Here is a 17,694-nt window from a genome sequence, read left to right as displayed (position 1 = left end):
TAATAAATAAAAACTTAAAACTTTAACTTTTGGGATGCTTTAGCTCTTCTGCTGTTTGTCCTGAGGTGTTCATACTGTCTTAAGCTTCTGTCCCAATGGCTAAGCAAATTTTTAGGGCTTGCTTGTCTGGTGAAGACACACCTGAATCAAGGAACCATCGCTCTGTACATTTAAACATTCTGGGCAGGAATTTACAGCCTCGCTCATCCGAAAACCGTAGAATTCCGCTCGTGGTCAACGGACCTTCCCATGCTCCACCCCCTGCCTGCTCGGATTCCCGTGGTGGGCGGGCCACTAAAATTCCGGCCTCTGAATTGAGATTGCAGGCCAGCTGCATCCCAGTTTAAACTGGGGAATATCCCTTTGACCCTCCTCCTGTAGTGCTTGGGATGAGCGTCGCTGTCAGTTTAGTACATCAAATTTTAAATTAAAAACGTCAAGGTTCGGAGTGTTATATCTGGCTGAGAAGCAGTTTGTTGGCTCCCCTTCAATTATGCCCCTTCAGCTGGCTGCAACAAGGGTTTTAAAGGTTTATTTTCTCCATCTCTGCCATTTCCAATCCAAATGCATTTGTTTGTTAATGAGGATCCAATCAAACTGGATTTTCGTAAGTCAAAGGAAGAATAATTTTACTAAATCCGAAAAGAAATAATAAAAATGTCACACGTACACAAAAACCTCAGAAGGAACTAAGTTAGAGTTCAATGAAAGTTAAAAGAATATACAATTAAGTCCTTTGCCAGTCTTGGAGGAAACTTCAGGGTGAGTTGTAGAATGAGAGTGGAGCTAAAGAGTCCACCTAGAATTCGACCAGAAAATAGTTGCAACTGTTAGAATGTAACCGGTGACAACTTTGTATTGGATGTAATGTGACCAATGGGAACAAGATGTAAGGGTCAGCTGAACCCAGTAAACCATGGAACCAATTACAGAGTGATGTAATAGTCAGCTGACCAGCTGATTCACTATAAATAAGAATCTGTGTAGAATTGTGGAGAGCTTGGAGTGGCCCAGGGCGAGGCCCCAAGTTTGGAGTAATTATGTTTCTTTATTAAACCCTTTCTTTGATTTATAAGTTAGAGTAAGTTTTGTTGTATTTTTATTAGCTGCGTTTTGAAGATTTCCTTCAGAAGAAACAGCAACCTCTCGTCACAATGATTTGATCAAAGTCCAGCATTTTGCATCTTTACTGCATTCCTTTCAAGAGCGTCCCTTTTTGAAATTCTTTCTTTCATCTGGTTCCTCCAACCACCTCCAGGCATAAACCTTGCTTTGGTGTCTGGTTTTCTTGGGCAGCAGCATGGCCTGGATGTTGAGTAGGATCCTGCCATAGGCGATGGTGGCCCCACCCAGGCTGTTGAGCTTCTTGTCATTGCGGATGGTGAGCTGCAGATGGTAGGGAATGATGTGGGTCTCCTTGTTGTCCTGTGCTGCGCTGCTGGCCAGCTTGAGGATCTCGGCAGTCAGGTACTCCAGCATGGCAGTCAGGTAGACCAGGGCCCTGGTGACCACCCACTCGGCACAGTGGCCCTTGTGCATCAGCCGATGGATGCGTCCCAGAGGGAACTGGATGCCGGCTTTGCAGGAATGGGTCTTGGCCTTGGTGCGCCCTTTACCTCTGGTTTTGCCACGACCCTACATCCCTGAGGGACAGTGTCCCTTTTTGAAATGGGCATTGACCCCACCAGTGTGAAATTGCATGTAACAGGTCTGCAGTGTATTTCATGTAGAAACTTCCCAGAAAAGTGATCAACTTTACAGTATCATCCATCAGGTGACTTGTGGCAGCTCTTTTTGGGACAGTACCTTTCCTTGTCTTTTTTTAACACACCTTCTTTAAACAGTACAATATGTCTGTGGCCAATTGGTGAAATTGCAGGTAGCTATCACTCAGTCACAGTTTCCTGTCATCATGACAAGAGATTGCGACTATTTTCTGGTCTTTTTCAGATGGATTCTTGAGCTTCACACTCATTCCACAACTCACCTTGAAGTTGGAACATTAGCTGGAAATCCCACTAGACTGGAGATAAGTCTATTACTTATCAAAACAGCTCAGACTGTTATGTTTTGCGTTTAAATTTTAAAGGGAAGAAAAGATCACCAAGGAAACCACTGAGAGGATGATCTGAGGTGTGACTTGATTACCATGTGTGTGCAGTCAATGTCTTCCTGGACCTGTGTGAACTCAGCCAGAGGCAAGGAAATAAAAGGTTGTGGTTATTTTTACTTTGACTGGTAATGCATTGCACCTGATCTAATTGGCAGGTGGTCTTCTTCTCAAATGTCTGATGACTACTTGACAGGGACCTCTTTTCCCCCGGGTGCTCCGTCATGTACAGGAAGCTTATAGTCTGTCTGTATGTATCTGTCTTAAAGCTCTAACCTCCTCTGAATTGGAGCTTCATGTTCTTCCCCATTGTGCTTTGGACTGGCAAGTGGTTGTGAAGAAGACTGCTGCTCCTTCTGCTGTTGGTGTTGCTAAAGGAGCTCATCTTCATTCCAAATCTGAGGTCCAAAGTAGCACTGAGCTTAGTGTTTGGAAACATGTTAGGTTCTCCGCCTCATTAAATCCCATTGCCTCCTCAAACAGTTTTCCCTGGAGAGTTCCAGTGAGCCCAGGAAACACTACACACACGGGTATAGTCAGAACTCAGAGCTGAAGCAGCAACAACTGAGCAGTTTACATATTCGAATAGGAGACTCACCTGTCCCACAGGTGCTTCCCACGTGTTGCAGGTCACCAGGTTAAAGGCTGAAGTCGGTTTTAGCTCTTTTAACTTGCCATCCACTCAGAAACTCAGCCACTTTATCAGATTAAAATTCCCCATGAAATGACTGTGGAAATGGAAATTGCACATTAGATACATCTCTCTCACCCCAATCTTTATACTCTTGATGCGCGTTATCACACACGAGGCTTGAGATGCTCAAGGAAATAAAGGCTTTTATTTACTATTACAACGAAGCTACCATGTATAGTACACGATCCCAGACTGAGGGGTCCCAGACAGAGCAGTGACCTTTATACCTCCCCCAGGAGGCGGAGCCCGGCTGGGATGTACCATAATAACTATAATACAGGTGTAACAGCCCAACCCTAACCCCAACAGCAACAAGTAGAACAACCCATCCCTAACCCCAACAGCAACATATATACATACTCGTAGTACTGGCCAGACCCTGGCTCAGTACTACCTAGTGGGAACCAGCGATGGTTCACCACATTCACCCCTCCTTTGAAGACAAAGGCCGGCGGGGTACAAAAAAAACAGAATAATTTGTCATCAGTCTATAAGTTCAGACGGTCAGGGGGACCGCACCGTTGTTGTGACCTCCTCAACACCGGTGATGACACCGGAGTAGGCACTCGCGGTGGCGTTCTCCCCAAGGCGATGTCCAACGGTTCCTCCACAGTCTCACGGGCCGGCAGACCCCGAGGTGATGATAATCCGTTGAGTTCCGACACGCCCTGAAGTGGTGACCATCCCCTGGACTCAGGCAAGCTGTACACGGGAGTAAAAGGGTTAAGTAATGGTCCCGATGCTGCCCGCGCCGTGTCAGGAGGGGAAACAATAGTTGGGGGGTCTCTAACAGGAGGTATGGGAGCGACAGGGGTTTCTACGTCCCCTGCTGGCGCCAGGTCTCGAATCGAGACCGTGTCCTCTCGCCCGTCAGGGTATGCCACAGAGGCATACTGAGGGTTGGCGTGGAGGAGATGGACCTGTTCGACCAACGGGTCGGACTTGCGGGCCCTTACATGTCGCCGCAGGAGGACAGGTCCTGAGTACGTCAACCAAGACGGTAATGAGATCCCAGAGGAAGACTTCCGAGGGAATGAAAACAGCCTCTCAAGAGGAATAGCGTTGGTTGCCGTACACAGGAGTGAGCGTATGGAATGGAGCGCATCAGGGAGCACCTCTTGCCAACGGGAGACTGGAAGGCTTTTTGACTTCAACGCCAGTAAGACAGCCTTCCAGACTGTAGCATTCTCACGTTCCACCTGTCCGTTACCCCTAGGGTTGTAGCTCGTGGTCCTACTAGAGGCAATCCCGTATGAGAGCAGGTATTGCCTGAAGTCATCGCTCATGAACGACGAGCCCCTATCGCTGTGAATGTAGCAGGCGTACCCGAACAGAGTAAAAAGATCACGGAATGCCTTGGTAACCGTGGCAGCGGATGTATCAGAGCAGGGAATAACAAAAGGGAATCTCGAGTATTCATCAATGATGTTGAGGAAGTACACATTCCGATCTGTCGAGGGAAAGGGGCCCTTAAAGTCGACACTCAGTCTTTCGAAGGGACGGGTGGCCTTGACTAGTTGTGCCCGGTCAGGTCGGTAAAAGTGCGGTTTCCATTCCGCACATACCCAACAACTTCTCGTTATGGACCTGACATCCTCCACCGAGTAGGGCAGATTGCGAGCTTTTACGAAGTGGTAGAGCCGAGTGACCCCAGGATGGCATAGGTCATTATGGAGAGCCTGCAAACGGTCCTCCTGTATACTGGCACATGTTCCACGTGACAGGGCATCCGAGGGCTCGTTGAGTTTCCCTGGACGATACATGATGTCGTAATTATAGGTGGAGAGTTCGATTCTCCACCTCAAGATCTTGTCGTTCTTGATCTTGCCCCTCAGCGTGTTATTGAACATGAACGCCACGGACCGCTGGTCCGTGATCAGGGTGAACCGTTTTCCCACCAAGTAATGGCGCCAATGCCTGACGGCCTCCACAATGGCCTGGGCCTCCTTTTCCACCGCTGAATGTCGAATTTCGGGGCCTTGGAGGGTGCGGGAAAAAAAGGCGACGGGCCTGCCCGCCTGGTTAAGTGTGGCGGCCAGGGCGAAATCAGATGCATCGCTCTCCACCTGAAAGGGGATGGACTCATCAACAGCGTGCATCGTGGCTTTCGCGATGTCGGCTTTAAATTTATCAAAGGCTAATCGAGCCTCTGGTGTTAGGGGAAAAGAGGTGGACTTGATGAGCGGACGGGTTTTGTCCGCGTAATTGGGAACCCACTGTGCATAGTAAGAGAAGAAGCCTAAGCATCTTCTCAGTGCTTTTGCGCTATTGGGCAGGGGAAGTTCAAGGAGGGGACGCATACGGTCTGGATCAGGGCCAATGACCCCATTTTCCACCACGTATACGAGGATGGCTAAACGGCGCGTACGAAATACACACTTCTCCCTGTTGTAGGTCAGATTCAGGCGAGATGCAGTGCGTAGGAACTTAAGGAGATTTGTGTCGTGGTCCTGCTGGTCATGGCCGCAGATGGTGACGTTATCCAGGTATGGGAAGGTAGCCCGCAGTCCGTTATGGTCCACCATTCGGTCCATAGCACGCTGGAAGACCGAGACCCCATTGGTGACACCAAAAGGAACCCTGAGAAAGTGATACAAGCGACCATCCGCCTCAAAGGCCGTGTATTGACGGTCCTCTGGGCGAATGGGGAGTTGGTGGTAGGCAGACTTGAGGTCTATGGTGGAGAACACCCGGTACTGCGCAATCTGGTTGACCATGTCAGATATGCGCGGGAGGGGATACGCATCCAGCTGCGTGTATCTATTAATGGTCTGACTATAGTCAATGACCATCCGGGGTTTGTTCCCACTCTTGACCACCACAACCTGCACTCTCCATGGACTAGCGCTAGATTGTATGATCCCTTCCTTGAGGAGCCGCTGAACTTCAGATCGAATGAAGATCCGATTCTCAGCGCTGTAACGCCTACTCTTAGTCGCGATGGGCTTGCAGCCTGGCACAAGATTCTGGAACAGGGAGGGTGTGGTAATCTTCAGCGTCGAGAGGCTACAAGCGGGGCGCGTTGGGCAATTTGGAAGCTGCTGTTCTCCCACTGAAAGTGGAGGGAGTGGCCCACCGTACTGTAGGGTTACACTCTTCAAGTGGACCATGAAATTTAGTCCGAGGAGTATTGGCGCGCAAAGGCACAGTAACACCAGGAGCTTGAAGCGCTCGTAAACCGTGCCCTGCACCGTTAAATTTACCACACAACTCCCTAGCACGGTGACAGACCGGGACCTTGATGCCATCGAAATCGTCTGTTTGACAGGTTGGATCTGGAGGCCACACCGCTTCACAGCGTCTGGGTGAATAAAACTCTCAGTGCTCCCGCTGTCAAACAGACAATAAATCAAGTGTTTGTTTACCCGAATGTCCATCATAGACTTGTCGAGTCTGTGAGGCTTGGCCTGGTCCAGGATGATCGACGCCACCGTTGGTTCGTGAGCGCCACTGCCGGCAGCTGAGATAGATGAAGATGACCCCTGCTGGTCGTTCGCGGTCGGTGCCGACCAACATGGCTGCTCCCATAGATCGCACGTGGGTGATGGCACCAAAATCAGCGACCCCTGGTGGTCGTGCATCTCTTGCGACTTCGTCGACTGTAATGGCGGCGTCCTGGCCTCGCACGTGGACGAAACCCTCGACGATGCCGACGATGAAGAACCGGGCTTCCAGAACTGCTGTTCCTGGAAGTAAGTTTGGATCGGCATACCTTCGAATAGTGCCCCTTTTTACCGCAGGCGGAGCTCAACACAGCTTTAGCGGGACATCGCTGCCGAGTGTGCTTCACTCCCCCACAGAAGTAACACCGCGGGCCGCCCGGAGCTGCTGCCGTCGTCAGGCCCGAGTGTGGGCACGCCATCACGCAGGTTTTCGAACCCGAGGGACGAGGAGGGATCAGCGACTGCTCCTGCCACGTTGTCTCCACGTGGTCTTCGGGATACAATACTAGGCTTTTGGAGGCCGTCTCCAACGTATCCGCTAGTTCTATCGACTTAGTGAGATCAAGATTACCTTGCTCCAACAGTCTGAGTTGGATATAAGATGATCCGATTCCCGCCACAAACGCATCTCGAGCGAGGTCGTTCATGTTCTGGTCTGCCGACACTGCTTTGCAGTTACAGCCCCTGGCTAGCTGTAGGAGCTCATTCGCGTACTCTTCCGTCGTTTCGCCGGGCTGCCGTCGTCGAGTGGCTAAGAGGTATCGAGCATGCATCTCGTTTGGCGGTTTAATGTAACGCTTCTTAAGAAGCTCAAGGGCCCTTGTGTAGTCGGTGGCCGCAAGGATCGCGAGATATACGGTGTCGCTTACCCTCGCGTGGAGGACCCGGAGTCTGTCTCGTCTGTGGTGACCGCTGCGGAGGCTGCAAGGTAGTCCTCAAAACATTTCAACCAGTGGTCAAAGGTGTTAGAGGCGCCCGCCGCACGTGGATCCAGTGTAAGACGTTCGGGTTTTAACATTTGCTCCATACTCTCTGTATCGTTTTCTTTTTTTTTAACGACGAGAGTTTAATTAATAGTAAATAAAATTGATGCGCGTTATCACACACGAGGCTTGAGATGCTCAAGGAAATAAAGGCTTTTATTTACTATTACAACGAAGCTACCATGTATAGTACACGATCCCAGACTGAGGGGTCCCAGACAGAGCAGTGACCTTTATACCTCCCCCAGGAGGCGGAGCCCGACTGGGATGTACCATAATAACTATAATACAGGTGTAACAGCCCAACCCTAACCCCAACAGCAACAAGTAGAACAACCCATCCCTAACCCCAACAGCAACATATATACATACTCGTAGTACTGGCCAGACCCTGGCTCAGTACTACCTAGTGGGAACCAACAATGGTTCACCACAACTCTAAAGAAATCTTTCAGTATTGTATTGTAGTTTTGGCTCATATTTTTCCTTAGCAACTAAATTAGACTTTGCCAGAAGTTGATATCTTACCTGAGGGTGGCACAGTGGTTAGTACTGTTGCCTCACAGCGCCAGGGACCGGGGTTCCATTCCCGGCTTGGTTCATTGTCTGTGTGGAGTCTGCATGTTCTCCCCGTGTCTGCATGGGCTTCCTCCGGGTGCTCCGGTTTCCTCCCACAAGTCCGAAAGATGTGTTGGTTAGGTGCACTGGTCATGCTAAATTCTCCTTCAGTGTACCCAAACAGGTGCCGGAGTGTGGCGACTAGGGGAATTTCACAGTAACCTCATTGCAGTGTTAATGTAAGCCTACTTGTGACACTAATAAAATAAACTTTGTCTTTTGTTATTCTTTGACACCAGAACCGTGAACTGAATGCACATTCAGTCAGGCAGTCACGTCTTTGAGAGGTACTCAGCACAGAGCAAAACAGGAACAATGCTTTTATCCCTTCTTATAAGGGAGACAGTTTTGAAGAAAGCCTGGACTCAGGGTGATATGAAGGTGCGATATGTTCTTCGGAATAATTGACCAGGGAAAGACCCCAGGGAAAGATACAAGGAAGGGAGGAGAGAAACTAAAGTGTAAGTGAGACAATCGTGAGGGAGAGAGCAAGAAACAAAAATGGAGGAGAAATTTACAGGGGAGACGAGGAGATTGAAAGCAAACTTATAAAGGAGAGAAACAGAATGGAAGTGAGGAGAAATGTTTTTTGTACCTAAGTCTTAACAGTTAGAGCTTGTGAGAGGCCTGAAGCGGGAAAAGGGTTTGTGAGGCATTCTGTTGAAATACTGTCCTGACAACACCTAAAAAGACTTTCCTTCAGATGCATCTCGCACTGTCATGTGGCTGCTGTTGGTGAGTGAAGCTGGAGTTAAAGACCCTTCATAGGATTGTTTGAACTTTCTTTTCGACTCTGCTTGAAGTAATTTACTTTGTTTATTTATATCTCCCTTGCTCATTGGTTGAGCACTCTTCCTGTTGTTGTGCAGCTTAATTTCTGAAATCTTTAAGTGATAATATCTTGGCCATGAGGGATTTCCCCGTACTCTATTATTTAGAGGAAGATAAGGGAGGAAAGTGTGTATAGGCTCTGTGACAGTTCCAGTGACCACCCACACACATTCCCAGGCTTCCACAAACTCGAAGCAAGGATTTCCTATCTGACCAGTGAACTTCAGGAGAGAAGTGGAGGGTTGCCTCAGTTCAAGTTCATTCTGGAATTATGGAGTTGTTGCAGCCCTGGCCTTTGAATAATGCTGCCACAGTGCAGTTAATGAAATGCATTACTTCTAGGCCACTTTGACATTTAGAATAAAGGATTCAATGTAAATGTCCTTTGCTTGCCTGAGCATCCCTTAAACAGAGTCATAACAGATGAAGGAATATCATTTGAGGCTTTCACTTCTTTTCTTCCTGTCAGATAGTGAGTGAAGGAACAGTAATTGGAGAGTAAAGTGCAGGAAGGATCTTGCGATCACTCATGGTCAACTCTGGTAAGTAAAAGGTGTTTAGAGGGAGGCCAAGGTGCTGGAAATGTAAAACATCCTTATTACATTGCATTGTCACCAAGGGGAGGTGGTGGCCTCGTGGTATTATCGCTAGACAATTAATCCAGAAACTCAGCTAATGTTATAATGTTCTGAGGACCTGGGTTCAAATCCCGGCATGGCAGATGGTGGAATTTGAATTCAACAAAATATCTGGAATTAAGAATCTACTGATGACCATGAAACTATTGCTGATTGTTGGAAAAACCCATCTGGTTCACTAATGTCCTCTATGGAAGGAAATTTGCCATCTTTACCTGGTCTGGCCTACATGTTGAGAGTCAACCACAGCAATGTGGTTGACTCTCAACCGCCTTTGGGCAGCTACGGTTGACTCTCAATTGCCCTTGGGCAGCCAGCAACGTCCATGTCCCATGAATGAATTAAAAAAAAGTAACCTTACTTCTTACCTCGGCTAACCTGGTTAGGTCATTGAATTTCTTCTGGTGCTGAATTGTCTCGCAGGAATTAGTGCTGCAAGTCAAGGCAAGCCCCTTACACAATGGCCATAACCATTCCATCCAATCTATTTCTTATTTTGGCCCATAACATTTTCTGTGGAGGAAACTAGGGAAGTCTAGACCTTCAGAAATACTTCGCCATGGTCCCTCTGCTTAGTTCATGATGTTTCTAGTGGAGAATGCAAACAGAACTGCAAGCCGCTGCAAGCATGATAGAACATGGAAACCCTACAGTGCAGAAAGAGGCCATTCGGCCCATCGAGTCTGCACCGACCACAATCCCACCCAGGCCCTACCCCCATATCCCCAAATATTTACCCGCTAACCCCTCTAACCTACACATCTCAGGACACTAAGGGGCAATTTCAGCATGGCCAATCAACCTAACCTGCACATCTTTGGACTGTGGGAGGAAACAGGAGCACCCGGAGGAAACCCACGCAGACACGAGGAGAATGTGCAAACTCCACACAGATGATCATTAAACTGAGGAAGAAAAGTACAGCGGGATCATACCTGTTGGAGAAGTCCTGTTCCAGTGCAGGGGCACAGCCCCAAAGGAAAATGCTGTCCTCTATCAAAACACACAGATAATTGGGGCGTCATTAATGTCATGATATGAAAACAAACCCACGATTCCTGGACACAGCTGCAGTGTAAAAATAAAGAGCTGTTATTTCAGCTGAAATGTTTCTGCGACTGAACTTTTGAACAGCAGCCAAGAAACACAGTGAAAGCTGCTCGGTCCTTGGTACTAACAAGATCAGAGCTTGTCTCTTTCGTTGAATGGGCACTCCCCACTGCACCCTCGCCTGCTTGCCCTGGGTGAGTTTCACACAGTTCACAAAATCTGCACCCTGATCGTTCAAGCCAGAAGTCTCAGTTAAAGCAAAAAAAAACACAATTGCCAGCTTGAGTATTTGGATTACTTAGCCAACAGATCCACAGGGGTCCCCCACTTGCCTCCCGCCCCAGTGACACTCAGCTGTGGGTGAGATCATGTTAGATTTCCGAGCCCACGTCACATTTCATGGCTTTGACCATCCCCCTTCCACCCCACCCCACCCACCCTTCTGCACTGATCTTGCCTGATCAGAATGCACAACATCAACTGCAACAAATATAGATCAGAACAGTCAGTGAGGATAAACTCAAGGCTCATTAGTTTTTATTTTGTTTTCAGTATGCCACAAGTATGGAGCAACGAGCAGGCCGAGGTACAGCAACTGATAACCTTCACTGTTATGTTACTGAGGACGAGGCCTGGGGATGAATTTTAATTGCCCACAGTGAAGTGGGCTCAGGGTTCAGATACGGGAGGGTGGGATGGAAGGGGGATGGTCAAAGCCATGAAATGTGACGTGGGCTCGGAAATCTAACACGATCCCACCCACAGCTGAGTGTCACTGGAGCGGGAGGCAAGTGGGGGACCCCTGTGGATCTGTTGGCTAAGTAATCCAAATACTCAAGCTGGCAATTGTTTTTTTTTTGCTTTAACTGAGACTTCTGGCTTGAACGATCAGGGTGCAGATTTTGTGAATTGTGTGAAACTCATCCAGGGCAAGCAGGCGAGGGTGCAGTGGGGAGTGCCCATTCAATGAAAGAGGCAAGCTCAGATACCTTCAAACAATGAAAGCAAAGATCTCCAGCCCTTCCTCGGTGCTGGTGCACGCAGCACTTGGTCTGAAAGAGTCCTTCCACTTCTCGGCTTTCTGGGTGCCAGTTCAACTGTCTTGCACTTTGCTCATCTTCACCTGAACTTTGTTGCTGTCTCTGCTTTAGATCTTCAGTGAGCTGAACCAATCGCACCATCAATAAGAGGAATCTCTGACAACTGTAGACATTGCCGGATCCTGTACTGAGATTATAAGCACTCTGTCTCTCTTGTAAAAGATCCCTGCTTGATGTTTACAATGTGGAGATGCCGGCGTTGGACTGGGGTGAACACAGTAAGAAGTCTCACAACACCAGGTTAAAGTCCAACAGGTTTATTTGGTAACAAATATCATAAGCTTTCGGAGCGCTGCTCCTTCGTCAGATGGAGTGGAAATGTGCTCTCAAACAGTGCACAGAGACACAACATCAAGTTACAGAATACTGATTAGAATGTGAATCCCTAAAGCCAGCCAGGTCTTAAAGGTACAGACAATGTGGGTGGAGGGAGCATTAAACACAGGTTAAAGAGATGTGTATTGTCTCCAGACAGAACAGCTAGTGAGATTCTGCAAGCCCTGGAGGCAAGCTGTGGGGGTTACTGATAATGTGACATAAATCCAACATCCCGGTTTAGGCCGTCCTCATGTGTGCGGAACTTGGCTATCAGTTTCTGCTCAGCGACTCTGTGCTGTCGTGTGTCGTGAAGAACGCCTTGAAGAATGCTTACCTGAAGATCCAAGGCTGAATTTATGTCACATTATCAGTAACCCCCACAGCTTGCCTCCTGGGCTTGCAGAATCTCACTAGCTGTTCTGTCTGGAGACAATACACATCTCTTTAACCTGTGTTTAATGCTCCCTCCACCCACATTGTCTGTACCTTTAAGACCTGGCTGGCTTTAGGGATTCGCATTCTAATCAGTATTCTGTAACTTGATGTTGTGTCTCTGTGCACTGTTTGAGAGCACATTTCCATTCCATCTGACGAAGGAGCAGCGCTCCGAAAGCTTATGGTATTTGCTACCAAATAAACCTGTTGGACTTTAACCTGGTGTTGTGAGACTTCTTACTGATGTTTACAAAACAGAGACAACACATGATGCATCACAGGGAACGTACGCAGAGACCCAGCTGGAAGGAGGCGAGATCCCACCCCCTACCACCCCCCCCACCCCACCCCCCAACGCCCCCCCCACAACACCACCCTCCCCCCACCCTCCCCCCCCCCCCCCCACCCACCTTCCTTCAACAAAACACAGGATTTATAGGCAAAAATATATATAGTGTGCAGTGATCTGAGTGAAGAACCACCATGTCTGGCAGAGGGAAAGGAGGCAAAGGCAGGGCAAAGCAGCACCGCAAAGTGTATTGGGTGGCACAGTGGTTAGCACTGCTGCCTCACAGCGCCAGGGACCCAGGTTCGATTCCCGGCTTGGGTCACTGTCAGTGTGGAGTTTGCACATTCTCCCCGTGTCTGCGTGGGTTTCCTCCAGGTGCTCCGGTTTCCTCCCGCAGTCCAAAAATGTGCAGGTTAGGTGCATTGGCCATGTTAAATTGACCCTCAGTTTCAGGAGGTTAGTAGGGTTATTAGGTAGGGTTATGGGGATAGGGGCTGGGTGGGATTGTGGTCGGTGCAGACTCGATGGGCTGAATGGCCTCCTTCTGCACTGTAGGGGTTCTATGATTGTATGAAGGGTTAGCTCCCTCTCTTTATTCCTTTGATGATAGATTAGCCTCTCAAGGAGCCAATGGTTAAATAAGGCGGGATTGAGTAAATTGTTTTGGAGCCATCCTCTCAAACACAAGAATAGACATAGCTCAGAACACTGTTCTTCAAATCATAAAGTAATTTGTAGTGTGCACTCCTATATCCACAACAGATACTACTTATTACTACAGTATTTATCATGGTGACTCTCATTGCCATTCATAAGCTATCTCTGTGCTGTGCCGATTACTTGTTTTCATTATTCATTTTATGGGACGTGAGCATCACTGGCTGGGCCAGCATTTATTACCCGTCCCTAAGTGCCCTCCATTCCAGAGGGCATTTGAGAATCAGCCACATTGCTGTCGATTTGGAGTCACATGTAGGCCAGACCGGGCGAGGATGGCAGATTTCTTTTCCTAAAGGACATTAGTGAACCAGATGGGTTTTTACAACAATGGTTTCATGGTCATCATTAGACTTTTAATTCCAGATTTTTATTGAACTCAAATTTCACCATCTGCCGTGGTGGGATTTGAACCAGGGTAACTTGATCTTGCCCTGGGTCTCTGGATTATGAGTCCAGAGACAATACCACTCTGCCACTGCTTCCACTATCTGAGGGTCAAGAATACCAGTGACACTTGACTATACTGTCTACTCAGTAAGAAGTTTAACAACACCAGGTTAAAGTCCAACAGGTTTATTTGGTAGCAAAAGCCACACAAGCTTTCGGAGCTCCACAAGCTTGTGTGGCTTTTGCTACCAAATAAACCTGTTGGACTTTAACCTGGTGTTGTTAAACTTCTTACTGTGTTTACCCCAGTCCAACGCCGGCATCTCCACATCATATACTGTCTACTACCAGAGGTAGTAGTAGAGGCGGGTACAATTTTGTCTTTTAAAAAACATTTAAACAGTTACATGGGTAAGATGAGTAGAGAGGGATATGGGCCAAATGTGGGCAATTGGGATTAGTTTAGGAATTTTTTAAAAAAGGGCGGCATGGACAAGTTGGGCCGAAGGGCCTGTTTCCATGCTGTAAACCTCTATGACTCTATGATTTGCGACTGAGGTTGTCCTTCCAACATGGCCCCAAGCCCATGAGGACCCTACAGCAGGATGCGTAGCAACCATTGGTCTCATTATGTTCACAGCAGTCTCTCTCCAGAAAGAGCATCATGCCTGCTTACTGGGCATCTACCCTCTGCCTGCAAATAGCTTGTTCCCTTGCTCTGGATCTCCTTTAGTGGGACAAGTCAGGCTCTGTGAAGTTGGCAGCTCTTCTTTTGTTCCTTGGTGCCCAAGGTGACTTCTCACTGTCACGCTGCCAGTTCCCGATGTCCACGTGGTACCTCACTTCATGCGATGTAACAGGGTGATCAGACTTTCAGAGGTGTCAGATGAATAACCAGTGCGCCCACACTGAATTCCCCTGCGTGCTATTTTTAAAATGGGGATTAATCTATTCAAAGTAAAACAGTTACCAATTTGCATGCACATGCTCATGAACAGCGCATGTTGCATCAGTGGGTTTAATGTTCATACCAGAACCACAACGATTAACAATTATATTCCTGGGCATTTCCTCAGCAGTAATATCTATGACCTTCAAATGACATTCAAAGGAACAAAATTTCAGAAATGAATATCAAATGAAGCTCGCATGCCTTATTTCCTGATTAATAAATAATGCAAACATCTTTTCTAAAATTATCCATCGGTGTCATATGATCTTGGAGACAGAGTGACGTGACCATATGACTGTACGACATGTTCATATTAAATTTCTTATTCTCCTATTTATTTTGAAAGGTTAGAACTTATATTCAGGGAGGAGAGAGGAATTTAATATCGGTGCAGCGAACATTTGTACAATAACATTGCTCACAGCCATTTCCAGGCTATGGCAGTCATAAGGATTCTGAAGGGCGCTGATTTTCTGCGGCATTATTGCCACAGATTACGAAAACTAGTTAATTTATTTCAGTCAACTAAATGTTGCTGGCTAGTCATAAACTTCCCATTATTACTCAAACAACTATTCTGTTTCATTTTGCACACACAGTTTCTGCTAATTCATTTCCGATTCTATCAATCACATTGCCCACATGCACCTATTTCCCCATTATCAGTTTTAAATCACATTGGGAAAGAGTTCTGAATGGTACCAAGTTCAGCAAATATTTGCTGACAGGCATGACCGAGCATTATAATTCTGGTCTCGACTCAGGGGCGTGTGTGGAGAAGTCCGAGGTTGCATTGAAGGCAAAGAGGAGGAGGCAACATGAACAGGGCAGTGGGGAAAGAAAGAGAGAGGGATAATTTGCATTTACATCGGAGCTTTCGCAACTCCCAAAATGCTTTGGAGCCAATTAAGTGCTTTTGAATTATAGTGACGATATTCAGGAGAAGGTCGCGGTTAATTTGGGAGGAAGGGGTGAAGAGTTTGGCGGTGAATGGGGACGGGGGATGAAAAAGGATGATAGAGGAAAAAGAGTATCGCTGCAATATGGTGATAATCATAGAACAACGGGGCCAATAACACAGTCCTGTTGCAGGTCAAGGCACTGAGAGTGCTTTTCCTTCTATGCACAAGCTCGGGGCTGCAGCCGCAGAGGCGCAATGGGGAAAGGGCGCTGTCTAACACCTTTCATGATGTGGAGATGCGTCATTGGACTGGGGTGGACACATTAAGAAGTCAGAAGTGAGACTTCTTACTATAAGACCTTTCAGCCATAGTGAACCAAGCGGCTGGAAATTGTGTCAAACCCCTCGGGCTGTATGACTCGTATTAAATGTGTACGGTGAATAGTACATTATCACAATTATACTCAAGCACTTCAGAGTGCAACTTGACCTATGTAGACAACTTAAATACCATTGCACTTTCTGTGATGGTCATTTTGAAATGTTTGTAATGTTCCCTTGACTGTATTGAAGCACCTCTCGATGCAACATGACCTGTGTAGGAATCCTGAATATTAGTGCACTTTCTGTGAAGGTCATTTTGAAATGTTTGTTATGTTCTTGCAGATATTTTATGAATAAAGTATATGTTTTTCAGATAATAAACATTCTGGGTGTGCCCTAGGGGCAAAAGGCAAGTTATTAGGTGTCAGAAGATTGTTCCATCCCTAAAAAGATAAAGAAATGGCTGCACCGAGGAACTGCATTACAACATCTTGGGGGGGAGGGGGGGGGGTGAGTGGGGAGGCGATGCATTCTCCCATCTCGCTGCGCTATAGCAGCGTCCGATCCGCGGGATCTGTGCTGGGTGGCCCCCCAGATAGCATCTCCCAGCACCGGATTTCCAGCGGCGTAAGCGCTGCGCCAGAAATCGGTTGGGAGGCGCATAAATTATTTAAACGAGCACCTCCATATATTTTAAATATGATTGCTGATAGCATCACTCCCCCCCCCCCCCCCCCCCCAACCACCACCAGAGTGGTTCACTCCAGTGGGGATTACTGTAGCTCCTACTTTTGGGGAGCTAGCGGCCTGACCCCGCTGGAGTGATGGGGGAGCAATTGGGGCCCTCCAGAGGGTCAGGCAGCAGCGGAATGGTGGTGCCCCCTGGGCATTGGCACCTTGGCAGTGTCAGCCTGGACCCCCTGTATTTGCTTAGCGGAGACTGGCTATTCAGGACTGTTTCCGTGTGGCTCTTCCGATGCACTGATTTCCAGCTTTCTGTGTTTCTGTTAAACAGCTTTTTAAAAACTCTATCAAGTGGCTACTCCCATTTTGATTTACATTGTAAGTGGTGAATTTTAGACAGCAATCCAATTGGGTAGTTCTCGTAAACACAAAGCAATCTGGTATCCCTAGTTCAACTTATAGCATCAAACTAGTTTTTTAACTGGTATATGTCCATCTGATTCAATCACTGTTACATATTATCCTCATGTGGACCTGAATCTGTGGTTATCAAACAAATTTATCAAGCATTAAAGAATTTTATCAAGCTCTTCCAGAATAGGTCTATTCATTCATTTATAGATATTTGGAATTAAACCGGTAAGTAAACTGAAGAGGTGGAATAAAATTAATTCAGTCAGGGCGGCATTGTGGCACAGTGGTTAGCACTGCTGCCTCACAGCGCCAGGGACCTGGGTTCAATTCCGGCGTCAGGTGACTGTGTGGAGTTTGCACATTCTCCGCATGTCTGCATGGGTTTCCTCCGGATTTTCCGGTTTCATCCCACACTCCAAAGATGTGTGGATTAGGTTGATTGGTCATGCTTAATTGCCCCTTAGTGTCAGGGAATCTAACAGGGTAAATACTTGGGGTTACAGGGATAGGGCCTAGGTGGGATTGTTGTTGGTGCAGGCTCAATGGGCTGAATGGCCTTCTTCTGCACTGTAGGGATTCTTTAATGCAGCTAGTGTCTAAGGTATCGAGGCTCTTTAGCTTCGGGGAAATGGATGACAGTTAACTGCTTGAAGCTGTGAATAGTTACAGAGAAAGACAACTATTATTGATGAAGTTCAAGTTACAGAGGGATTCATAGAAACATAGAAACATAGAAACCCTACAGTGCAGAAGGAGGCCATTCGGCCCATCGAGTCTGCACCGACCACAATCCCACCCAGGCC

The 17,694-nt window shown here is 47.4% G+C and overlaps 1 protein-coding gene and 1 pseudogene across 2 annotated transcripts in view; both read right to left on the bottom strand.

Annotated features, from left to right (window-relative positions):
• asl (argininosuccinate lyase) overlaps window positions 1-10,712 on the bottom strand; it is a 109,977-nt gene extending 99,265 nt beyond the window's left edge. The window contains exons 1-2 of one of the 2 annotated variants that reach the window (XM_078224977.1): window positions 10,253-10,712; window positions 2,709-2,838 (exon numbers count right to left, since the gene is read on the bottom strand). The gene's annotated coding sequence lies outside the window, so the exon portion shown is untranslated. The remainder of the gene's footprint in view (window positions 1-2,708; window positions 2,839-10,252) is intronic. The other variant, XM_078224979.1, reaches the window with a different exon arrangement.
• Window positions 1,201-1,641, bottom strand: LOC144501881 (histone H2A-like; annotated as a pseudogene).
• Window positions 10,713-17,694: the final 6,982 nt, after the last annotated feature.

This window comes from Mustelus asterias, chromosome 12 (genome assembly GCF_964213995.1).
Source record: "Mustelus asterias chromosome 12, sMusAst1.hap1.1, whole genome shotgun sequence".
NCBI lineage: Eukaryota > Metazoa > Chordata > Chondrichthyes > Carcharhiniformes > Triakidae > Mustelus > Mustelus asterias.
This window is presented reverse-complemented; position numbering and strand designations above follow the sequence as displayed.